The following is a 21,833-nucleotide window of genomic DNA, read 5'->3' as shown; positions in this document are numbered from 1 at the left end:
CCAAGGAGGGCACCCCCACAATGTACACCCTCCACATAAGAATAGGGATCTACAAATACTCACTGTGTGCTGGACCTTGTACGGGGAGGTTTCAGGGATCTGAAGCCAGTTAAGACACAGTCCCTACCCTGATGGAGGCTGCAGTGGAGTGAAGTTTCCATACACACAAAGAATACTGTGTAGCAGCCAAGGGAGGGAGGCACGGAGGGTGGAAGAGAGCTCAGGGGTGGAGAAGGCTCCTCTGGTCTCCCTGAGCCTAGGATGATGCGGGCAGGAGTTTGGAGGAAACAGGCCTGCTCTGAACCTGTTATCCCCCTCTGGTTGGTACAAGCTCAGCCTTCTTTACTGGCTGCCCACCTGCCCCGTATGGGTCTGTGTGTAGTGTCTTGACCAGTGAGCTCACAGGCAGGGCCTCGGCTTCTGTAAGCTCCACTATGTGGCCTTTGGTGCAAAGTCCCTAAAGGCAGTTTTGTGAGGAGGGGAGAAGGAGAAGGAGCTGAAAATGGAGGAAGAGAAGAAGAAGGAATTCATCCCTGGCTCTTATTTCCAATCACTTTAATTTACTACTCGAGCAATGGTCAGAAGTCACCTTCCCGATCTTTGACTCAGGTTGGTGAAGTCATTCAATTACTCTTTATGAGTGCTACTGGGTGCTAGGGATTCAAGATGAGCAAAGCAAACCTTGGGTCCCTGCCCACACGGAGCTTACAGCTTCGTGGAGAGTACAGGCTTCTGTATTATTTACACATAATCACACATGAATGTATAATTAATCATGTATAAGTTAAGAAATGTGATATACAAAGGAGCCTCACCTGGCTTGGGAGGTCAGTGTAGCTCCCCTGAGGAAGCTGCCCTAGATGAGATGTAAAAGTGAAGCAAGCCTTTACTAGTTGAAAGTAGATGAGGAAAAAGCACCTTCCAGGAGGATGGGATGGCTTGTGCAAAGGCCCTGTGTTGGGAAGAAGCATATCCTGTTTGAGGGACCAAAGGCCTGGGTGGCTGGAAGCAAACAGCAAGCTAGATGAGGCAGGAGAGGTGGGCAGGGCCAGACTGCGTACCCAACCTTCTAAGCTAAGTATTTTGGCCTTGCTGTCAAGAGGAAAAGGAAGCCAGTAATGTGTTTGAAACATGGGAGAGGAGGAGGAGAGGGTAAAACAGAATTACTTCAAAGAGCTCTCCCTGGATATACAGTAGAGAGCAGATGAAGGGTATCAATATGTTCAATGGGTCATCTCAGTCCCCTGCGGATTCCTGTCTCCCTCTTTGGTGAGGTGAAGCCTACAGGATGTGCTGGAGTGGGCTGAAGGAAGATGCATATCTAACTTCGGATCACCTAGTTCTCAGCCTTAGCTGGGGACCCACGAGAATAAATCATCACCCTTGAAATGGCACCCCCTTCCTTTCCTAACTCGAGACTCAAGTGGTCATGACCCCTCTAACCATTGTAAACCCAGCATTTTGATGTTGTGGGGATCCCCAGCTTCCTGAGAGATGCGAGGAGGTAAGGTACCTGAGCAGATGGATTGGCAGAGCTGGGAGAAAAGGTTGGGGGGCCACAGAGGAGCCAGGAAAGCAGAAAGGTGGGACTACTGAGGGATCCTGGCATTATTATGGCCTCTTGCGCCGAACGTGCCGGTACAATGACACAGATACAAGCGTGCAACTCTTGGCTATGAGCGCCTCCTCTGCTCTTGGCTAATGGCTCCTCTGGCCTTGATTTTTCTAGCTTGCTTCTCTTACGGAAACTGCCTTTGTTTCATTCAGGACCACAGCCCTTCCTTCTTTCATTCCAACAAACTGTAATTGATATAGCCTATATATAAGGATTCTCTGAGGTTTGCACCCCCCCCCCCCCCCCCCCGCACTGGCCTTGCCCTTGAGCATTCTGCCTAAGGTGGGAGCTAGATATGTAAACAATTAACCCATAGAAGGCAGAACGGTGTAGGCACCAAGTGTAGGGCCCCCCTATGACCCAGTTGGCCTGGAAGGTCTCAGTTGAAGCCAGTCATTTCTGTGTAATTATTAACTGTGCCCTCCTTCACACAATTTTTCCAGTTTGAGTGATAAATTATATGTTCACTCTAACAATGTGCCATGTCTATGCAGAGATGTGAGCAGTTCTTTAGGAATTCAAGAGATATCAGAGTAAATAATACAGAAGCTGAGTCCTTAAAGAATGAACTGTATTTCAGCTAGTAGAGCAGGGAAATGGAATATCCCAGTCTTGGAGAACAGAACCAGTGAAAAGGCCTGGAGGCGCCTATGAGCAGAGTCTGTATAGAAGATGAGCACAGCTTACCTACAACCTAGATGAAGGTCAGTGGATTTTTATGAAAAGTTTCAGACAGTACATGTTACAGGTATGGCAGCAGCCATAGGTAATAGTGAATGAATGTGCATGGTATGTTCCAATAAAACTTTATTTGCAAAGACAGGCTCAGGGTTTGATGTGGGTAGTCTGCCAGCCCCTGACCTAGAGAACAAGGAGAGAATGAAGAGATCAGCCTGGAAAGTGAGGGAGGGGCCAAATCACGAAAGGTCTCAAATAGCCTGACTTCTTTTTCAAAATAATAAGACTTCCGAGCATAGGAATGGATCGGCTAAGGTCCTAGGCTTTATTGCCAGGGTTTGGAGGCCACTGGAGGGGAGCATGGCCCAACAGTGAGGGAAGCTGACTGGCTTTGGGTCTGGGTACCCAGCCTCCCTTGGGGACAGCTCTGTGGGGCTGGAACACTGTTCTGGCCAGGACACTGACTCCTCCTGCAGAATATTCCCTTTGCTCTGCACTCCCTTCCCACTACCTCCCGAAGGGGGCTCACACCATTTCTTCCTGTGGAGAGAAGGCAATTCATGACCCCCCTTCCCCCCCCTCCCTGAAAAGAGCAGGTTGCTGGGCACGGGGGCATAATCCCAACAGCGCCCCGCTCCCAGGGCTCCTGAGGGATTCTGGTGCCTTCAGGATTTAATTAGTGCACTGGCCCCTTGACTGCAGAGCTGGAAGAGGAAGCAGCCCTCTGCCATTACCTGTGTGTTCCCCAAGCCCTCCGGAGTACAAGGGTCACCTTTCCCATGGATACCCCAAAAGACAACATGAAATATCCCCCCAGGCTTCAGAAAGTCCAGGTTGCCCACATCAGAGAGAAGAGGGGTGTTCAGAGGCTCCTGGCCCTGCTCCCCTTTCTCTCTCCTCCTGCGGGCGGGGCCTCCTCCGTGTCCCTGCCGCAGCCATGGCCCTTCTCTCTCTTCCCAGCACAAAGCTGTTGCAGGCAAGGATTTTTACTGAAGATTCACTCACCTCAGGCATGAAATTTCAGGGGGCATCCAAAACTTGGCAATCAACAGAAACAATATTTTAATGCGGAGTTTCTTACAATTCAAAACCAGTAACAAAAATACATGAAACAAAGTATCAGATCTTTAAATGACGACCCGATTAGTATCATGGCGGCTTCCTTTTGCCTCACGGGCACTGTTTCTGTCCTGTTTTTAATCTCCACTACTGAGGCTTCTGGCCCTTCCCCTTAAACTTTGTGCCCAAGACACGTGACTCACTCGCCGGCCCTGGGCCCAGCCCAGAGGAGATGCCAGAGTGGCTGTAGGTAGCCCAGAGCAGAAACAGGTTAAACTCCATAGATAATGTCTTCAAGTCCCTTTCCTCTCTCCCAGGGTGTTTCCCACTGTCTGTTTTCTCCTTCACAGTCCGGCCTGCCACCTTTTCGCTGGGACCTGTTCTCCCAACAACACCTTCTTTCCTTTCCCTTTTGCTTTGAGTTTTACGCACTTCCGCCTTAGAGGCCCTGGCCAATTTCCACAGGAAATTACTGGGGGGAACTTTAAATTCTTAATTCTCCTCTCCCCTTCCTTTACCTTTTCTCCTTTGCCTTTATTATCTGGGACTATGTATTTTATTTACCTGTCTTGTTATCATCTACCCATGGCTCCCCTCTCCACCCCCCACCAGAAAGCAAGGCCCATGAATGCTGAAATTTTTATCTGTTTTGTGAACAGTTGTGAATAGTTCCTGGCACAAAGCAGGCACTCAAACATTTGTTGAAAGAGTGAATAACAAATGAGTTCCCTTTAATCTTTCCCCTCCCAGATTGGGCACCTCCTTTACTAGCCAAAAGGTGGTTAAATCTTTTTCCTGAATGAAAGAACATCTCCCCTGGACCTCTACCCTAAGCCATGCAAAAAGGCAGCAGAAGCTTGTCATTGTTCAGCCAGTTCAACCCAGACAATAGAAAGAAACATTTTCCAGAGCAAATTCCAAAGTTTTAGAGCTATGTTGTATACTTCTTTCCCTTTAAATAGGGAGAGATGTCTGAGAGAAGATTTGAATTCCATGTAACTTGAATCAATACTGATTCTTTTTGCAACCTTGGCCAAGCCACGTTATGTCTCAGTTTTTGTTATTCTGTCTGTATAATGGGTGCATTGATCACAGTACTACCAACTTCATGAAGTTACTGTGAAGCTCAAGTGAAAAGCTAAGGGATGTGGCTAGACGTATTTTGGGATGTATCAATCAGCATGCAGATACAGGGATATGGGAAGTCTCATTAATATTTGGCTGAGGCACAGCAAGGGGTCTTCTGACAAGACCATGACAGAGGCGGCCATCCAGGCCTGGCCTTCTTGCTTCACAGATAGAGAAACTGAGGCCCAGGCAGTGATATGCCCAGGGTCACACTCTGAGCTAATACGGGAGAGTTAGGGATAGAAGCCATGTCCGGCGTCCTGTGCAGTTCTTGGCCTCTCTGGGTTCCTCAGTTGCCTGTCTGCCAGCATGGGGAGCCTGGGACCTGCTCTGAGTACAGGCCAAACCATTACGGCTGGAGGGGAACTCTTGACCTTCAGATACCCTTGCAAATCCCAACCCTTCACAAACAACCTAGGGAGGAAGGCATTTTAAATAAAATCCTTTTACCATCCCTTTCATTTCTGAGATTCATTTCCAAGTGGCAGGAATGAGAATCTCACAGACGTTTCATTTGCTGTCCTTGTGATGGTTCCTTGGCTGTCCTGCAGGAGCAGGTTATGACTGAAGCCTCTGTGACGCACTGGGTGTAAATGTCCCTGAGTTGGGGCTTGTGCCTCCGGTGGCAGGTCATGGGTTGGCGGCCTCTCCGTGGGCAGTGTGATCGCCGAGGAAGGAACGGGACCCTGAGAAGCGCAGGGAGGCCCCGAGAGATGAATTTCTTCAATGTCATGCTCCCTGTGAGTCCCTTAATGACTGAAATTTACATGTGTCGGGAAAATTGCAATTTCCCCTGGAAGGCATAGAAGGGAAAGTCAGAGGCGAACTATTTTGCAAAGTGGGTGTGTCCACAGAGCTCTGTATTTATCTGACTGGGAATCTTTTGGCTTCTTACGGGTGTGTGTGGACACAACTATAAGTGTGAACTAGAATTTGTGCCTTTGCCTGTCTGTGACCAAGTCTCTGGGATTACTGGTGTGTGTGTATGTACTGTCACTTCTGTCTTTATGACCATGTGCAGTTCAATGTGTGTTTCTTTAAAGAAAAAATTATTTCTCATTTCCTGCATAAATTACTCCATGTAAAAGGCCATCCGGAGCTCAGTTCCTAGCATCCTTTTTCAATAAAGCAATATTATCACAGCCTAGTCCCAAAACTGATCCCAGGAGAGGCTTTTCCTAGATTCTTTGTCAAACGAAATGTCAGCGACTCACCAAACGATGAGAAGAGGAATTCTTCTTGTTTATTTCCCTAGTGGAGCAGAGCAGAAGCAGCTCAGCCTCTCTGCATCCTTCCCCCAGGAAGGCGGGCAGGTGGGCAGGTGGATGGCTGGACAGGCAGGCAGGTGGCAGGTGCTGATGAGGGCACCATAAAACCCTCAGACTCTGCTCTTTCACTTCTCCCCTTCAGCGGCTTTGTGACCCTGGGTAAGTCCATCCCTACCCTCATTTCCAACTTTTAAAAAACAGATCTAATAGCACCTACTTTATAGGGGTGTTGCCAGGATTACCTAATAAATTGGATAATACAGTTCTATGTAAAGTACATTAATCTGTTGTGTGTCATACACTCCACATATCCTCTGCTGAATATATGCATTCATATACTCCTTTATTAACAAATATTTATTGAACACCTACTATGTCCAAAGTACATATTGGGCTCTGTGGAGATATACAGGTTTGAGACTCAGTTTAGATTTATATAATCCAGTGGGATAGACAGTCAGGCAAGCAATCACAATTTGGTGGGATAAGTGCTAAGAGAATTGTGCACAGGATGCTCTAAAGCTGCTAGAACTGCTAGAACCATCCTTGGGGTGTCATGTGGAGCATGGAACAGGCTGCAGAGAAAACCACGAGGAGGCTGTTGCTGAGCTAAGATGGGACACAGGAGATAAAAAGGAGGGAAAAGTAGCTTCCTCCACCTGGGGGCAAAAATGAATGGTCAGCGTGTACCAAGAGGCGCTGACCTTATGCTCCTGGAGAGCGTTCTGGGAGCTGGGAAGACTGTCTCAGAACCAGAGTCGTCCACCAGCCTGGCTGGGAGAGGGAGCAGGGGCCCACAGGCTGAGAGACTGACCACTGGGGAAGGAATGGCAGGGGGGTGGTAGAAGGGGATGAGCCCAGCTGAGTGGACAGTGGGTGGAGACAGGCAGAGCTTTGCTGAGATCTTCAAAGGGCTTCCAATGGGCTGGAGGTTTCCCCCAAAGAGGAAATCTTGCTGGGAAAGTTTAGTGACTTTTCTATAAAGGGACCTGTGCTCGCTCTGATGAGTTCCCAGTCACCAGTCAATGATTTGTGTCTGGTCAAATTCCACGAGGTCTCCTGACTGCTATCTGCACCCCAGCCCACCCATTCATGACCTCATTCCATAAACATTTAATGAACATGGAGCCTGATGCTAGGCCCGAGCTGGAAGCGCGCAGGGGAGGACCACCTTGCTCAGGAAGCTCAGAGCTTAACGGGAGGACACCTATGGGAATACATAATAACAATTTAGTGAAATAGAGCCTGGAATTTATGTCTGGACTTTCATCTTTTAAGAGATTACAGCCCCAGTTATTAGGGGAGCAGAAAGGAGGGAATGATTTACCCTATGGGGGGGCGAGGGGGCATTGAGAGAAAACTTTACAGAGCTTAAGGATGAGTGGGATTTTGCCAAACAAGATCTAAGCAGTTATTGCTATCATTGTCATTAATGATGACAGTCGCCATTTATTAAAGGCTTAGTCTATGTCAATGCTGTAGTACCTTCTATGCACAAAATGTGTCTGAAGAAATACCATAAAATCCTAATAAACACCTGGTGAGTTAGCGATTATTGTTCCCATTTTACAGAAATAGGAAAACCAAGTCTTACAGAGGTCACACAGCTAGAAGAAGAAAATCTAGAGCTTGAATCCAAGTTTGTCTGCCCTCCAAGTCTTTTCCACCCCAGTGTACCATCTCTCCCATGCTCCCTTATTAATATTAGTCCAGGAGTCATATTTGAAATAATCCATAGTTTGGTCAAAAATTTTCAGTCAGAAACCCATTGAAATATAGAGAATTACCATGCCTTTGGCAATTAGTTATAGTAACAAAATAGGTAAACTTTCAACGAAGCTAAGCATTCATCTGAATGAATATTCTTCCATCAGTGGTTCCTCTTCATGTGACAAGAACCATCCTTTCCGTGATCGGTTTGTATGGAGGGCATAAGAGAAAGAGAAGACACAGGTCTTGTCCTCAAACATTTATGATGCCTTTGAAGAGATTTAGATCAACACAGAAAGCAGAAGTTCACAGAAAGAGTAAGATTAAGGGCCAGTCACAGGGTGGGGGTGCAAAAGGCTGACTTCATTCAGCTGCAGAAGTTCAGAGAAGGGCGAGATTTGAGCTTGTCTTTGAGGAAAGGGAACCTGGGAAAGTGCTGGCCCTTGATGCCCCTGGACACAGAGAGGAAGGGTAGTGCAAGGCCCTGCAGAAGAACAACATGGCCTACCAAGGAGGCACAGGGCTCAGACGTGGTGTGTGCTTGGCCGTCAGACAGTGGTAGTCTGGCGTGGCTGGAGACAAGGCTCAAGATCGAATGGCCCAGTGGATTTGGTGAGAGGCCCAGGTTCAGGCTGATTATGGAGGATAACGTGGAGGCTAAGAAAACTGGATTTTGTCTTCTTAGGCCCTGGCAAGCCATTATAGATGTTTAGGGAGGGCAGAATCAGCATAAACAAGTCTGCAAATCATTTTAGCTACCAAGGAGGCCCTTTTGTCCGGAGAATTGGCATCTGCCTCTGAGATCAGCCTCCCTGCTAGGGTGGTATTTGAGGCTTTCACTGGAACAGCTGATCAAGAGCAGCCAGAGGGCAGGACCACGCTGTCAGGCCCAGCCTAGTGTTTGCAGACAGTGGTGGAGACTGACAGTGATGGTGTTGATGGACCAGAATTCTAAGAGCTGAAGGGTTTGGACGCACATCACGTCCCACGCTAATGGCAGAGCTGGAACTAGCCTCTGTGCTTCCTTAGCTTGCTCGCCCAGCAGGGAGGCAGGAGAAATGTCACGATTGGGAAGGCCTGAGGGTCCCAGTAGGCAAACCATACTTCTATTGCCACACTTCTGCAAGAATAGGCCCTGACTGGGCTCCAGAATGAGAATGCTCCTTCAAGGCTCTTAGGCCAAAGGAGACATGGATTTTGGCGTTTCTTGCTCCTGGGGTAGATACCAGCCTGGGGCAAACTTCTCCATAGTGGATAGGGAGCAGGCCTTTTGTTCCAGCTTCCGACCAGAGATGCCAGAGGCTCAGTCTTCACTGCTGTCCTGTTCATCTGCAAATGGGCAAGTTGACAAAACAGGCAAAGGTGTTCTGGGCACAGCCTGCTGACCCCATTACCAGGTGCCCTAGAAATGAACTTGGATGGGGCAGGGAAGAGCCTGAGAGGTGCTAAAGACCTGGGAGGGTGGGCATCCATCCCAGAGATCTCATGGAACAGAAGGGACTTTGTCTTTAAGATGAAGCTCCTGCTTCTTTCTTTGTCCCCTGGAACCTCTGGGCCACGGGGTCCCAGAGAGCCTGTGTCTTGCCATCTATCTCCCTCTCTGTCTGTCTGCCTCCCTGCCTGGCAGGCTGCCTGCTGGCTTCTAGAGGGGAAGGACTTTGGCCACAAAAGAGAGAGTGGCGGGTCCTCTCTGCCTGAGATCTAAAGAGGCACACCCAGGCCCCCTCCGTCAGGGCAAGGCAGGGCAGGGTGCTCACAGAGGTGAGCTGGGCTGGGGTGGGGGTCCGCGGCCCATTGGCCGTCTCCTTCACCCCCAGCGCCGACCCACTTTCATTCTCCTCAGGGCATTTCCGTCAGTGAGTTGCCTTCCTTATGCTCAGAGGAATCACTGGCTGTGACAGAAAGGAGATTACAGGCTATATTTCTGCCTTGAAGCTTTCTCCAGGCTGTTGAGAGCTGGGTAGCTGTCAGTTCTCGGAAAGGAGAAATGTGTGTATATTGTAGCCCTGAAGCGGTGCCCCGTGTGGGGCCATGCGGCTGTCACCGCTGAGTCCTTCCGTTCGCAAATGTGTATTTTATTAGTCCCTGAGTAGGCAGTGGGGCTGGCTTCTCTCCCCGAAAGCTGGTGGGATTCCTCTCTGAGGGGCTCCAGCTCCTCAAAGCTGTCTTTGGGATGGGAGGGGAGGAGAGGGCACAGTTGGCACAGAAAGACAGAGAAAAAAATCAGACAGCCACAACAGGACATGCGGAGGGAGGTCCAGGCCCTCAGTTCCAGAAAGGACACAATTAGAAGCAGAAGCTGAAGGACATACCAGGCAGGCAGGGTTTCCGCCCATCCATACTCCTGACCAGGACCCTGTGCCCTCCTCCCCGTCACTGTGGGCTTTGGCAGAGGAGGGGGTGGTGAGGCCGACAGCCAGAAGCAGTAGCACCCACACAGTGCAGGGTATACAAGTATTCCCTTATCATTTAGACGGTGAGCACCTGAAAGACAGGGAGAAAGAGGGAGTTTGTGTGTGTGATCTTTGTAGGCCCAGGTCCAAGCACATGGTCCAGGCTCTTAATACATGGAGGCTAAATTGAAGCAATTTGCACCTACCCAGAAGAGGGGAAGAGGAAATAGTAAAACTCTACTCAAGAACAGAGATCTCATCTGCCAAGTAGGCCTCAGACATCTGGGAAAGAAGGCCAGGGCGGACTGGCATAGCAGAGCTCCCAAGAATGGCCCACCCTACAACTCAGGGCACACCCACCTTTGCCTTCTCCTTTGGGGACCCCGACATTTACTTAGCACTGATGCTCCAGGCTCTCCCTCTAGAATGGTAAGAAATACAAGAGCACAGAGGTGAGCAGGTGAGAAGAGCAGAATGTCTGGAGTCAGAAGGTATGCCCCTCGCCCGGTGCTGGACTTCCCTACACCGTATGATCCACTTCTCTAAAATGGGAACGACCACCTGGCAAAGGAAAAGGCATCTCTCATATGCTGCATGTAGGATGTCTATTGGTGTGGCCTTCCTGCTGGTAATTTGTAAAAATTCTTTCAAACGAATACACCTTTGGATTTGGCAGTGCCACACCGAGAAATTTATCCTAAAACAATGATCAATCCTGGGGCAAAATTCAGCTGCAAGAATGGGCATTATTTATTCCGAACAGCAAAAGCTGGAATAATCTAAACCACAAATAATAGAAATTTGGCTGAGCAATTATAGTGCATTGGTAAATGGAATGCCATTTATAGGAGCATACCATATATTTCCCTTTTATGCAGAGGTATTTATGACATGTTGCTAAGTATAAAAGGCTGCTTACCCAACAGCATGTATATATGATACTGTTTTGAAGAAAGAAGAGTTTTACTCTATCAACTGGGATGGTTTTTGTATTGTAGGATTACAGGTAACCTAAAGTTTCTCCCTCTTATTTGTCTGCTTTGTGAAATAAGCATATGTTACTTTGCGAGGGTAGTTAAAATTAAGTTATGATATTAAAATATTGACCTCTAGAGGTTGTTTTAAGAGTTAAACGAGGTATCATATGAAAACACTTTGTAAACTGAAAAACTGACAAAACAGATATAAGACAGGGGCTCTGCCCACAAATTGCTCGCAGTTTGGGAAGAGATGAAAGATCCGTAATATACCTATAGCATGAAGCAGGACGTGGTGAGGGCACCCGGAGAGTGAGAGAGCGTGTGACTTGGAATCACAGAGGAGGCACAATTACTTCTGGCTGTAGAGGAAAGGGCCGGAATGCTTGAGCTGAACATTAAAGTGTGCTTAGGGTCTTGTCTGGTAGAAACAGAATTGGGGCAGCGAGAGAAGTGGGAAATTGTGGGATACGTTTGGAGAACAGAAGTGGATGTGTTTGGATATGGACAGAACCTACAGGTGATGGATACAAGGTGGGTTCAGAGAGGCAGCTGGGGGCCCCGCTGCGGGTATCTTGAGGGCTGCACCTGGTAAGATGCAGTCAGTGAACCTCTGCTGTGCCTCCTTTGAGCAAGGAGTCATGGGAATTCTGGAGCAGGAGGTGATAGCCTTATGCCCGTGGCAGGCACAGGGAGACACTCGTGGCAGCTCCTGGCATGTCCAAGGCCCTGGGTGGGTGCAGAATGAACTTTGCTGGGAGGCAGCTGACAGGCCGGGGGTTAACTGTGGAGATGAGGCAGGTTGGCTGGCATGGCCAGGGATGAGGGCCCTCTCTGGGCTGTGTCACTGGGAGTAGAAAGGAGGGAAAACCACCTTCTGCCCTGGACAGGGGTGGGTGCTGGGGAAGAAAGGGGAGGTGAAGATGAGGTGGGGCTTGGGAGGGAGGAACCAGGTTTGTGTCCCAGGTTTGTGCCTGGGAGTCATGCACAGAACTCAGACACCTGGCCCCTTGTGGCCGGCAGTCTGGGCCGAGATGCTCACCACATGTTCCCTCTTATGTCCACTGGTCCTGATCCCTGGGTCCCCTCTGCATGGAAGGCACTGGCCATGGGTCCTGGGCCTCCTGCTGCTTTGAATGTGGCCTGCAGGATCCTGGGTGCTACGTCTGCCACCTCACCTCGCAGCAGTGCCCTCTCATACACGTGCTCGTGCCCACACGCACACCCCAGAAGGAAGGCGGGAAGTCTTGTCCCAGCCAAGGCCTACATTCCCACTTCCCCTCTGCATCTCCCAGCCCAGGACCCTGTTTAGCTCCTCCTGTTGTCATGTCGCTAGTTAATTACATTCTTTACTGAGGTGCAAATGTGTTTTTACACGGAGAGTAAGATGGTGTTAACTAGGAAGGAACTGTGAATGTGACAGATGCGCTTCCCTCTGGTTGAAGGGCTGGGATTCTTGGCTGGGGGTGTTCCTGGATCTGTCCAGAAAATGTACCCCAGGCGTCCAGCAGCCCCCCTGCACCCCATGACCATATTACCATCCTGGCTCCAAGCATGGCCTTCTGGAGTCAAATCAACTCGATCCACAAGAAGAAATTAATGATTTGTAAAGTATCAAGGCAGATCTTACAGCAATGCTGACCACAAACCTCAATATCCAGAGACCTTGGTTCATTGCAAACATTGAGAAACAAAATTAATTCACTTTAATCTGAAAACGAATATGTCAGTGGTGCAGCCAAAGCCGCCTTTAGGCCAAGGCTGCCCTTCACTGCTGCATTCCACTCTGGGTCCATTGCCCTCCTGACTCCTCCTCCCTGCTGCCTGCAGGCATCCTCCCCTTCCCCCCATCCACATCCGGGCCAAAGCCTGCCACTGGGAAAGGATCTGAAATTCATCCACACACCTAAAAATGTTGCAACTCCTACTTTTCCTCTGGGTTCCCTATTGTTTGAAACAAGAAGCCAGCACTGGCCTCCCCTGGGCTCAGAACTCACTCAGAGACCTGCCCACACCCACCCACAGGGGAGACAGAGCCACCTGTATGCCTGACGTTAGGAACCCAGGCTGGTGACAACAGGACACTTCCAACTGCAACAAGGGTTTGGGCTCTAAATATGGCCTGAGCAGCCACCCTGAGACTCAGTGGAGTGTGGTATGGAGAGCAAATCCTTTATAGCCAGCCTGGGGAGGGGGCGTGATGCATAGAGCCAGTGTCCCCTCATACTCCACCGCTGCACACCTCCAGCCTTTCCTTCTGAGAGCTGTTCTGCCCTTTTTTGCAGGTGATTTGGGTCTAGCTGACAGGAAGAATTTCTGGCCCAGCTGGAAGTGAAAAGAGGGAGTGAGTGTCCTGAGAGCCATCCTAGAGTCCCCAGGATCACCAAACAGTAAGATCTAATCTCCATCCTTTAACACATACTTAAACCCCCCAGGCAGATTATCTTTCCTTCTAAAAATGTCAAGAAGCAGCCCATAACATGAGCTGCCACTTAGCACATACAACCTTTGAAAGCACAACACTGTAGCATTCTTGCCACGTCTTTCCTCCTGAGCTCCTTGAGGACAGGACGAGGGCCCTCCCTTCTCCTGGCATACGTCTCTTTCCTTCCACTTACTGTGTGAATGGTAAATTGTTATTGACACAGATGGATGGGCTGTGGCTTACATCCACGATGATAATAACATTTGTACCACCCTCTGGAGCAAGCATTACCACTGAAGAATTACCAAGGGGTGTTTGTTAAAAATGCAGTTCTTGAGCCTCACACAAGAGTCTGATTCCATGAGTCCCAGTTCAGACCAGGAATCTGCACCCCAAGTGTTTCTGATGAACATGAAGGAAACTGCATCCCAGGTGTTCCTGCTGAAGTCTGAGAAACAATTCTTCAGACTGTGGAAACCTTTAATCCTCTTATCAGATAAGGTTCTTAAATCACCTTAAGTAACTACATGATGTGGAAGATGTAAGTATCAGTATAGGCAGTGTGGATAAAGTGAAGGTTCCTGCAGCCAGGATCCTCACCTGAACCTAAACTACTTGATGTAACTGGCCTGCTGCTAGGCCACTGCTTCCACACCAGTATGTATATAGGCTATTATTGACTGAGTCACTATATAAAGAGCTCTGCCCAGGGCTCTGGGTGGAGGCAAAGATGAAGGGGGATTACAGACCTGCAGACTGTTGGATACAGGCATGATTCTAGTGCTCGACCTATCACCAGGAGAACAAACTGGGTAATAAATCCTTTCACCCCAAGAACATTCCATTGTCATTCCTTGGTCTCACTGAATCCATAGTGAACTTGCCCGGGGCTGAAACCCATTGGCAAGACAATTGGTGACATTGGCAGGATTCACTGTTGACCAAGGAAAAGAACAGGCTGCCCTTATGGGAGGGGTGCTTCAGCCAGCTGCCCCTATGAATGGGAAGACAGTCAGTTGTTCACCAATGGGTATGTGGTCTGAGGTGGCTTGCCTCCTAGAGGGCTGGTCCCCACCCTAGGACTGGAGGCAGGTGGGGGTGACACCTGAGGCCGTAAGAGTGGCCCTTGGTATAGTAAGCAGGTCCTTTGAGAAACAGAGTGCCCGTGAGGCAGTGGGGACTGTGGGTTGGCTGCTTCTCACTGTATTAAAAAAGCCTGCAGATGAGAAGAACATGCTCCTGAAAGAGACAAGCAATGACAGCATGAGAACACAAGCTGAAAACTGCTATGGATTCATTGAAGAATGAAATAACATTGATATGAGAGGAGACAACACAAGAATGCTGACTGCAAGGTACTGTTGAAGAAGTAAAAAATTTGTTGGTGACTGAAATGGCATCATTACAATGGTACTGTGGAAGACGTAAAGGCCATGAAGGAAAAGGACGGACCCTTGCAAAGACCACAAGAAGATGCAGTGCGAGAACGTGAGCTGCGAGGTCCAGGGGAGCATAAGATTCCTTACAGAATGAGTCTGCAGCACTGCCAGGTGCTCTGAGGGAGGCAAAGGCCATGGAGGAGAAGGACATACTCCTGAGGGAAGCACAGGAAGAGGCGGCATGAGAACGCCAGCAGCGAGGCATTGGGGTGAAGGTAAGAGAGCTGCTGAAGACTGAGCTGGCACTGCTGTGAGGCACTGTAGGAAGGTAAAGGTTGTAGCAGAGGAGGCGCTCGGGGGAGGGGACAGAAAGGTGCCACCAGCCCCAGAAATGGAGGAGCCGGGGGAAGGATGAAGGGGTGGTGCCGGGGGCACTGACCCCTCCTCTATTGAAAGTATGCCCAGTGGTTGTAAAAAAAATAAAGGAATAGCAACTGAGGGTTCCTCTGGGAGAGGTGCAGCCCCCTCCCCAGGTCGTGCAGCACTCTGGGCTCTACCCCTACAGTCAGGCTGAGCTGGTGGGTTTGGGCTCCCAGTTTTGGCAGAAGCCCTTGGAGTCAATATCAGCTTGGCTCCTGCATCTGTGGGATTTAGGGGTGGATGGGATTGTTCTGTTTGGATCAGACATGGGAAAGCTGGCTTCCCTGACAGTCCATCCTGCCTTGAGGCAGCAGTTATAAAATGCACATCAGACACCAATAATCTGCAGGGATGGCCAGTCTGCTTATGGATAGTGCTACAGTGTTTGAATGAGAAACCCCGAAAGGGAGCCCTGAGCCCCATAGACATGCTAATGCATATTGCTGCCTCCCTTATACAACTGCACGTACAAACCAAGGAATAATCGTTGAAGCCAAGGTTTGGCCACCAAAATAATATTTTGTTGCCAGCACCAACTGCAATAAACTGTGGAGACTCCATTGAGTGGACGTGGCCTTGGACATTTTGACACATGGACCAACGATGGCTGACTCTCCTGGCACCTGGGGGACAAAGCCTGGAAGCTGGCCTCCTGTGTATTCCTGGAGTAACAGCAGAGTGGCCCCCAAAGATTGCAGTAGTATATCCTGAACAGCCAGAAGATAGGAGCATCTTACCGGGGAGTTTTGTTTCATCATTATGGCCAGTGCATGCACCTCCAATAGCACTATAGATAGACCCCAAGTAGCCCCCATGGGGAGAGGGGTAAAGTTATGGTGTACTAGATCTGGACAGGACCCCCTTCCTGCCACAGTCCTCTTTAGCATGCATCCTACCTAATGGACAAGATTTGCCTATGTTGGTGTCATTAAAACGTGTGTCTTATCACCCTTAAGGTCTTTGTGGATTGGGCACACACCCTAATGTGCTACTCACTAGGGTGCTTGGAGCTCCCTATCCATACCACTACTAAGTGTGAATCATCAACTCATTCATCTAAGTAGAACTGGTTTTGAATATAGCTGAAATAATCTCCTCAGGCTTGAGGATTATTATAATTTTTGTTACCTGTATCAAAATTTTGTTGTAACTTAATTTTTGTTATTATCTCTATATTGTTGTTACCCTCTGTTGCTGTTGTGGAGTCTGCTTACAGTGCTCCAGCTTTCTAGCACAGGGACCATTGTGGAAGATTAAGAGCATGTAGATTGTGAGGCAAGAACCCTGGAGGGGTGGAGTGTGGATAAAGTGAAGGTTCCTGCAGCCAGGATCCTTACCTGAACCTAACCTGCTTGATGATATAACTGGCCTGCTGTTAGGTTACTGTTTCTGCACTGTACCTAGTCAAGAAGCTTTTATTGACTGAGTCACGATATAAAGAGCTCTGCCCAGTGCTCTGGGTGGAGGCAGAGATGAAGGAGGATTACAGACCTGGAAGACAGGCAGGAATTTAGAAATCCAGTTATCCAAAGCAACCCTTTTTTCTTTCAGTATTCCATGATAAGGGCTGGATCTGTTATGGTGAGATTGGGCCCTAATTTCAAAGGACCCCGCCCAAGATTTTGTAAGTTTTCCTGATATTTTAAGGCTTCCATGACCTTGCAGTTCATTAGCCTTCTCTTGGGGGACAGTAATTGTTGCCAAATTTCTCACAAAAGCTGGTTTCCCTGAAAAGAGGGAAAGGGAGAGAGTTAACCAGAAAGGTAAATGTTCCTGGGTTCAGCTCCCCAAGCAGGTAATTAGCAAAGCCACAGACACTCAAGAGAACCACATGTCTGAGGGACTGGCCAGGGTGCTTCTCTGGCTTCTACGCCCTCTAGTCATTTGGGGAGCTCTGTGCTTTAGGTGTATTAGTGAGTGGGGAGACTGCTGGAGTACATGCTGCGTGAAAACGTGGGTATATCCATGTGGGGTCCGGCTTTACCCCGAGTGTGGGTTGGGCGATTCACACTTCAAGGACAGCTGGCAATCTTTTCAACAACATTTGGAGCCTGTGTGCAAAGTGATGTCAAAGGGACTTCACTGCAGGCAGTGGCTGCAGTGAGGGCTTGAAGAAGGTGGGGAGATGGTAATTAAAAATAAAGAAAAAAGGGACAAGAGTTAGGACTCCTGGTGAACCAGTGTGGACAGATGTGGTGCCCAAGTCCAGGGGCTTTCTCTGGGACTGGCAGTGGAACTCAGCTCTTTCCTGCTGAACTACCCAGTAGAGTCCTGTTTCCCTCCAGGCTGAGGCTGCAGAGGCTGGAGTCCAAGCAGGCCAGACCATGCCTGGGAGAATGGAGGTGCCCCCTGCCCTCCCCACATGGTAGAATCTGGGGAAGGATGGAAATGGATTGACAGACTGCTGATTGCTGCTGTCAGTTGTGTCTCTGGATGGAAGGCTCCCATGAGTGAGACAGAGGCAACCCCAAATATCACCCCTGACCGCCCTCTCTCCCCAACTCACACACATTCACATATCCACTGACCCCTGAAGTATCTTGCCAAGTGAGTGCCAGTCTGGTCTCTGGGGACTAAATGCAGTTGACACTGCTGCTTGGATGGGTGCAATCGGCATGGACAATTTTTGTAGTAGCTAATGCTGGAAGTGTGGCAATCAGAGAAGCCGCCAGCTGTCTCACTTAAATTCTTAGCTCTCTCGCTCTCTTTTTTTAAAATCGTTTTGCTTACATAATCCACCCCCTTTTTATTCTCTAATTCTCTCCTTGCAAAGCTGGCACCAGAGGGGAAGGGCTGGGGTGGCAGGGGTAGCAATTACACATCAGTTTGGGGAGCATTTACATTTTGCAATTACAATTTAAAAATAAGCCTCGTTAATGATCTCCACGTGTCAATGACAAGCCCTAACTGACATATTCTCCTGGGCTTGCCTGCCTCCCCCTGAAGTCAGAGGCTCAGCAGAGGCAGAGGCACCTAGGGAGACACAGTGGGAGGCCAGGGGCAGCATCTGAGGGGCAGCAGGTGCTCTTGAGATTAGTGGAGGGCAGGTAGGGAGCTGAGTGCCTAGAAACGAAGAACTCAGGACCCCAGCTTCTCTCCTCCTTGCCATACTGAGCTCTGTCCTAGCCCATCTCCTTCCAAGCCCTGACACAGTAAGGGCTATGTGTCCCACTAGGCAATGTCAGCACACAGAGCTCTGAGAAAGAGAGCCTCAGCTGCTAGTATCCTCCAAGGTGGGAGTTTTCGGAGTCCTGTTGGACAAATGTGAATCCCAGCCCCCAAGAGCCAGCCAATGTACCTGGATATTCGTGGACTGAGCAGAGGGGTAGATTATATATGCAGGGCTCAGGGAGGGAACAGGATTAGGTACATCCTCTTATAATAGGTTAACATATATTGAATGAAGCTCTGTGATTTCTTGGGCAGGGACTTTGGAACCAGACCAACCCAGACTGAGCTTCTAGCTCTGCCATTTGCTGGCTGTGGGATTTGGGACCAGTCACTTGTTTTCTAACCATCATTGTCTTTATGCAATTGGGCAATCATATCTTGCTTATAAGGCTTCTGTGAGAATTGACTGACACCTCACCCAAAGTCTCGGCACGCAGTAAACATTAGCTCCTGTCCAAGCCCTCCCACGCTCCCAGGAGCCCCAGCATGCTTCCCGTGGCCCCTGTTAAAGCCGGGTCTGCCCAGCTACTGTGAGCACCGAGGGGGAATGATCCGATGTCTTCGGGTCTCCCCTCCCAGTCAATCCACTGCATCCTGAGCAGCCCCTGAAGTGGACCCCTGCCTCACACGCACCCCGCCCTCTCCCCACAGGACTCTCTGCTGGGTCTTGGCACCAGGCCTGCGTTCCAGGCCTCAGCTTCTTTCTTGTGGACTCGCTTCCTGACTCTGGCTTTTAACAAGCCCCATTCTCTTGTCTGGGCACTAACTCAGTGGAGTGAGCTTTCATCAGACCCCACAAATGCTCTTTGCTTGTGAAACGAGGGAGGTGGGCCAGGAGCTCTCTGAGGTGCCTTTCGATCGGGACATCTGTGATTCTCAGATTCTCCTGCCCCCCAGTTATCTGTGGGTAGAGCTTCCTCTGGGCCCATCTTTGGACTAATCACTTAGAGTCAACAACTTACATTTGTTAGTTGAAAGATATGTAAAATAGCTCTTATCTGTGGCAAAAAGAAGATGCTTCTTACAAACATCTGAGATAGGGAAGACTTCCAAAAGCAGGCCACTTGGCATAGGGCAGAAAACCCAGAGACTACATCTCATTGATTCGGGTGTTTAGTTGACACAGCTAAATATTATGTTTCAAATACTGTTCTAAAACCTCACTTTTCCCACCTACGTTATATAATGGACAGCTTTCCAGGTCAAAATAAATAGATCTATTTCATTATTTTTAACTGCTACAGAGGATTCTCTTATAGAAACGTTTCATTATTTATTTTGGTTATTTTTCAAGTTTAACATAAAGTATGTATATGAGGAAAAAGCCAACAGTGTAAAAGATATAAAAGTGTCCTTTCTTTTCCTCACCTCTACACACAAAGTTCATGATCCAAAGTCAACCACACGAACAGTCTCTGATTTTAGTTATTTGGGGGCCAAAGTTTATTATGTTATACAATGTACTTAAGTCCCTCTTTCTTAATTTAAATATTTATCTATAAATCCCTGCTAAGAAAGCTGGGGAAATGAGCACATATTCTCACCTTCTGATCTACATTAGTTTGTTAATTTTTATGAAATTACATTTGATATTATCTATTTTTAATATATAGTATATGCACATGGCATATATTATGTAGGACATAGTATTATATATAATTATACTGTATATTATAAATCATTGAGGGTAATGGTGGTGTATTTACCATCTTTACATTAAGATTTAGAAGATTTATATTCTCTTCTATCACTGTACTTACCTCTGCACCCTGAGTATATAGATTGATTATAAGGTGGAAATATTGTTCAACCATAGAACTAGGTAGTGTGATTTGACCATGGAAGAGGACATGGGACCCTCTGTCTTCACAGACTGGCCACCGCAGTGGTCTTCTGAGCTCCCAAGTAACTCCTGCCCTCCCACTGGGTCATCTGGGCTGCTGTTCTCTCTCATGTTCATGTTGCCCTCTTCCTCCACCTTCTAAGTTTTGCTGGAATACCACCTCTGAGTTCTTACATGTCCAGAACAGAATGTCTTTTGTCTTCAAACTTGACAATCTGATGGAGCTGAGAGTCCATCTTACATCTTAAAGGCATTGCTCCACTGTCTTTCCTATTTGCAATCTTGCAATGAGGATTTATGGGAACTTTCAGTTTTCTTTTCTTTTCAAAATGCTGAAGTCTCACCGCTGTGCATGAGGCTTGAAGTTCTGTTTGTTCCTTTCCTTTTTATCATTACCCTTGCTCAACCCTTGGGATTCCTTGACATTGGGAGTCACCTGTCTTGCTTCAGTTCAGGGAAATTTTCATTTCATTATTTCTTTATTTATTCTGCTCATTTATTTCTGTTTTATCCTTCTGGAACTTCCACTGGCCTGCAGGGAGCCTGGCCCCTAGTAGGTGCTCAGTAAATGACTGAATTTGGGACCTAGATTCTAGTTTGGTCCCAATTTCCAACTGGCTGTGTGGACATGTGGACAGGTTTTCTCGTTTGAACAAGGAAGACCTCAGACCGCCTGACCTTGCAAGATGCTCCCATTCTGCCAGCCCTCTCGCACCCTGCCCAGAGCCTTGAGTGCCCACTGCTCCTGGGACCGGGAAGAAGCCAAGGAGCAGGCAGTGCAGGAAGGCTGAGACTGAGTGGTGGGGCAGCCCCAGTGGCCAGCCTTCCTCTACGGACAGCCCCCTGAACCCTCCATGTCCTCAGTGCCCCGCCTGTCTCCCTTGGGAACCTCTCCTTGCTCTTCCCGATCATTCTTCCTCAGGCATCCTTTCCTCTTCGCCTCCCTCTGCCCACCGCCTTTCTCCCTGTACCTTCTCAGCTCACACGCACATTCAGCTCCAGTGAAACAATCTCTGATCACAGCAAGTGTCTCATTAAGTGAAATCCTTTTATCGCTTTAATGATTTCCAACACAGAGACAGCAGACTTCTCTTCCTAACGCTGCAGAGCAGATACTCTCACCTCAGACAGCCAGGCCATAAAGAGAGAAAACAGGACAGAGAGGCCTGCCAATAGCAGCGCCCTGCCCCAGCTGCATTGTGCCAACAGGGCGGCATCTTGGATGAGAAATCCCAATTTACTCCTCCTCCCCACCCGCTCGGGCTCTGGGAGCAGACAACTCTTGTGTGTCTCCCCTGCTGGCCCAGGCCGACCTGCTCTGGACAGAACGGCTAGACCTGGGAGTCAGGAGGGTTTGCTCCTTTACCCTGCAAGGGCCAGACTCTAGAAGATGCAGATTAACAAGTGCTCGGATCCCAGAAGAGCGTTCCCTGTGCTAAATCAGAGCGTCCTAATTGGTCCCCGAGGGCCAGAGCCCACTGGGCAAAATTGTCTTCTCCTTGTCTTCTTCTACGTCCTGCTCCTTGCTGTGTCATGAGAGGGAGTGGTCCATCTCCCTGGGGGAAGTAGAGGCACAATCTTGAACTTCAAGTCCACAAATTTCTGCATTGCAGGCCAGACACCTTCTTCCCACTTGAGACCGCAATGCTAGGAAATGCACTGTCATTGCAAAGGGCAAGACCGAGCTTTGATGTGAGTTACAGTTTTCAGACAAGCCCCTAGTATTCCAAGATTCTGCTGTTAATACAAAACACTTCTCCTTGGGGC

General features: G+C 48.7%; 1 protein-coding gene across 6 annotated transcripts in view; it reads left to right on the top strand.

Annotated features, from left to right (window-relative positions):
* PKNOX2 (PBX/knotted 1 homeobox 2) overlaps window positions 1–21,833 on the top strand; it is a 245,771-nt gene that overhangs the window by 134,254 nt on the left and 89,684 nt on the right. For 5 of the 6 annotated variants that reach the window (XM_073239544.1, XM_073239543.1, XM_073239539.1 and 2 more), the window contains one exon: window positions 13,114–13,218. The exons of the other annotated variant lie outside the window; for it this stretch is intronic. The gene's annotated coding sequence lies outside the window, so the exon portion shown is untranslated. The remainder of the gene's footprint in view (window positions 1–13,113; window positions 13,219–21,833) is intronic. 6 annotated transcript variants of the gene reach the window in all.

This window comes from Manis javanica, chromosome 6 (assembly GCF_040802235.1).
Source record: "Manis javanica isolate MJ-LG chromosome 6, MJ_LKY, whole genome shotgun sequence".
NCBI classification, from domain to species: Eukaryota; Metazoa; Chordata; class Mammalia; order Pholidota; family Manidae; genus Manis; species Manis javanica.
Note: the sequence above shows the minus strand (reverse complement) of the source record. Positions and strands in the feature narration are given on the sequence as shown.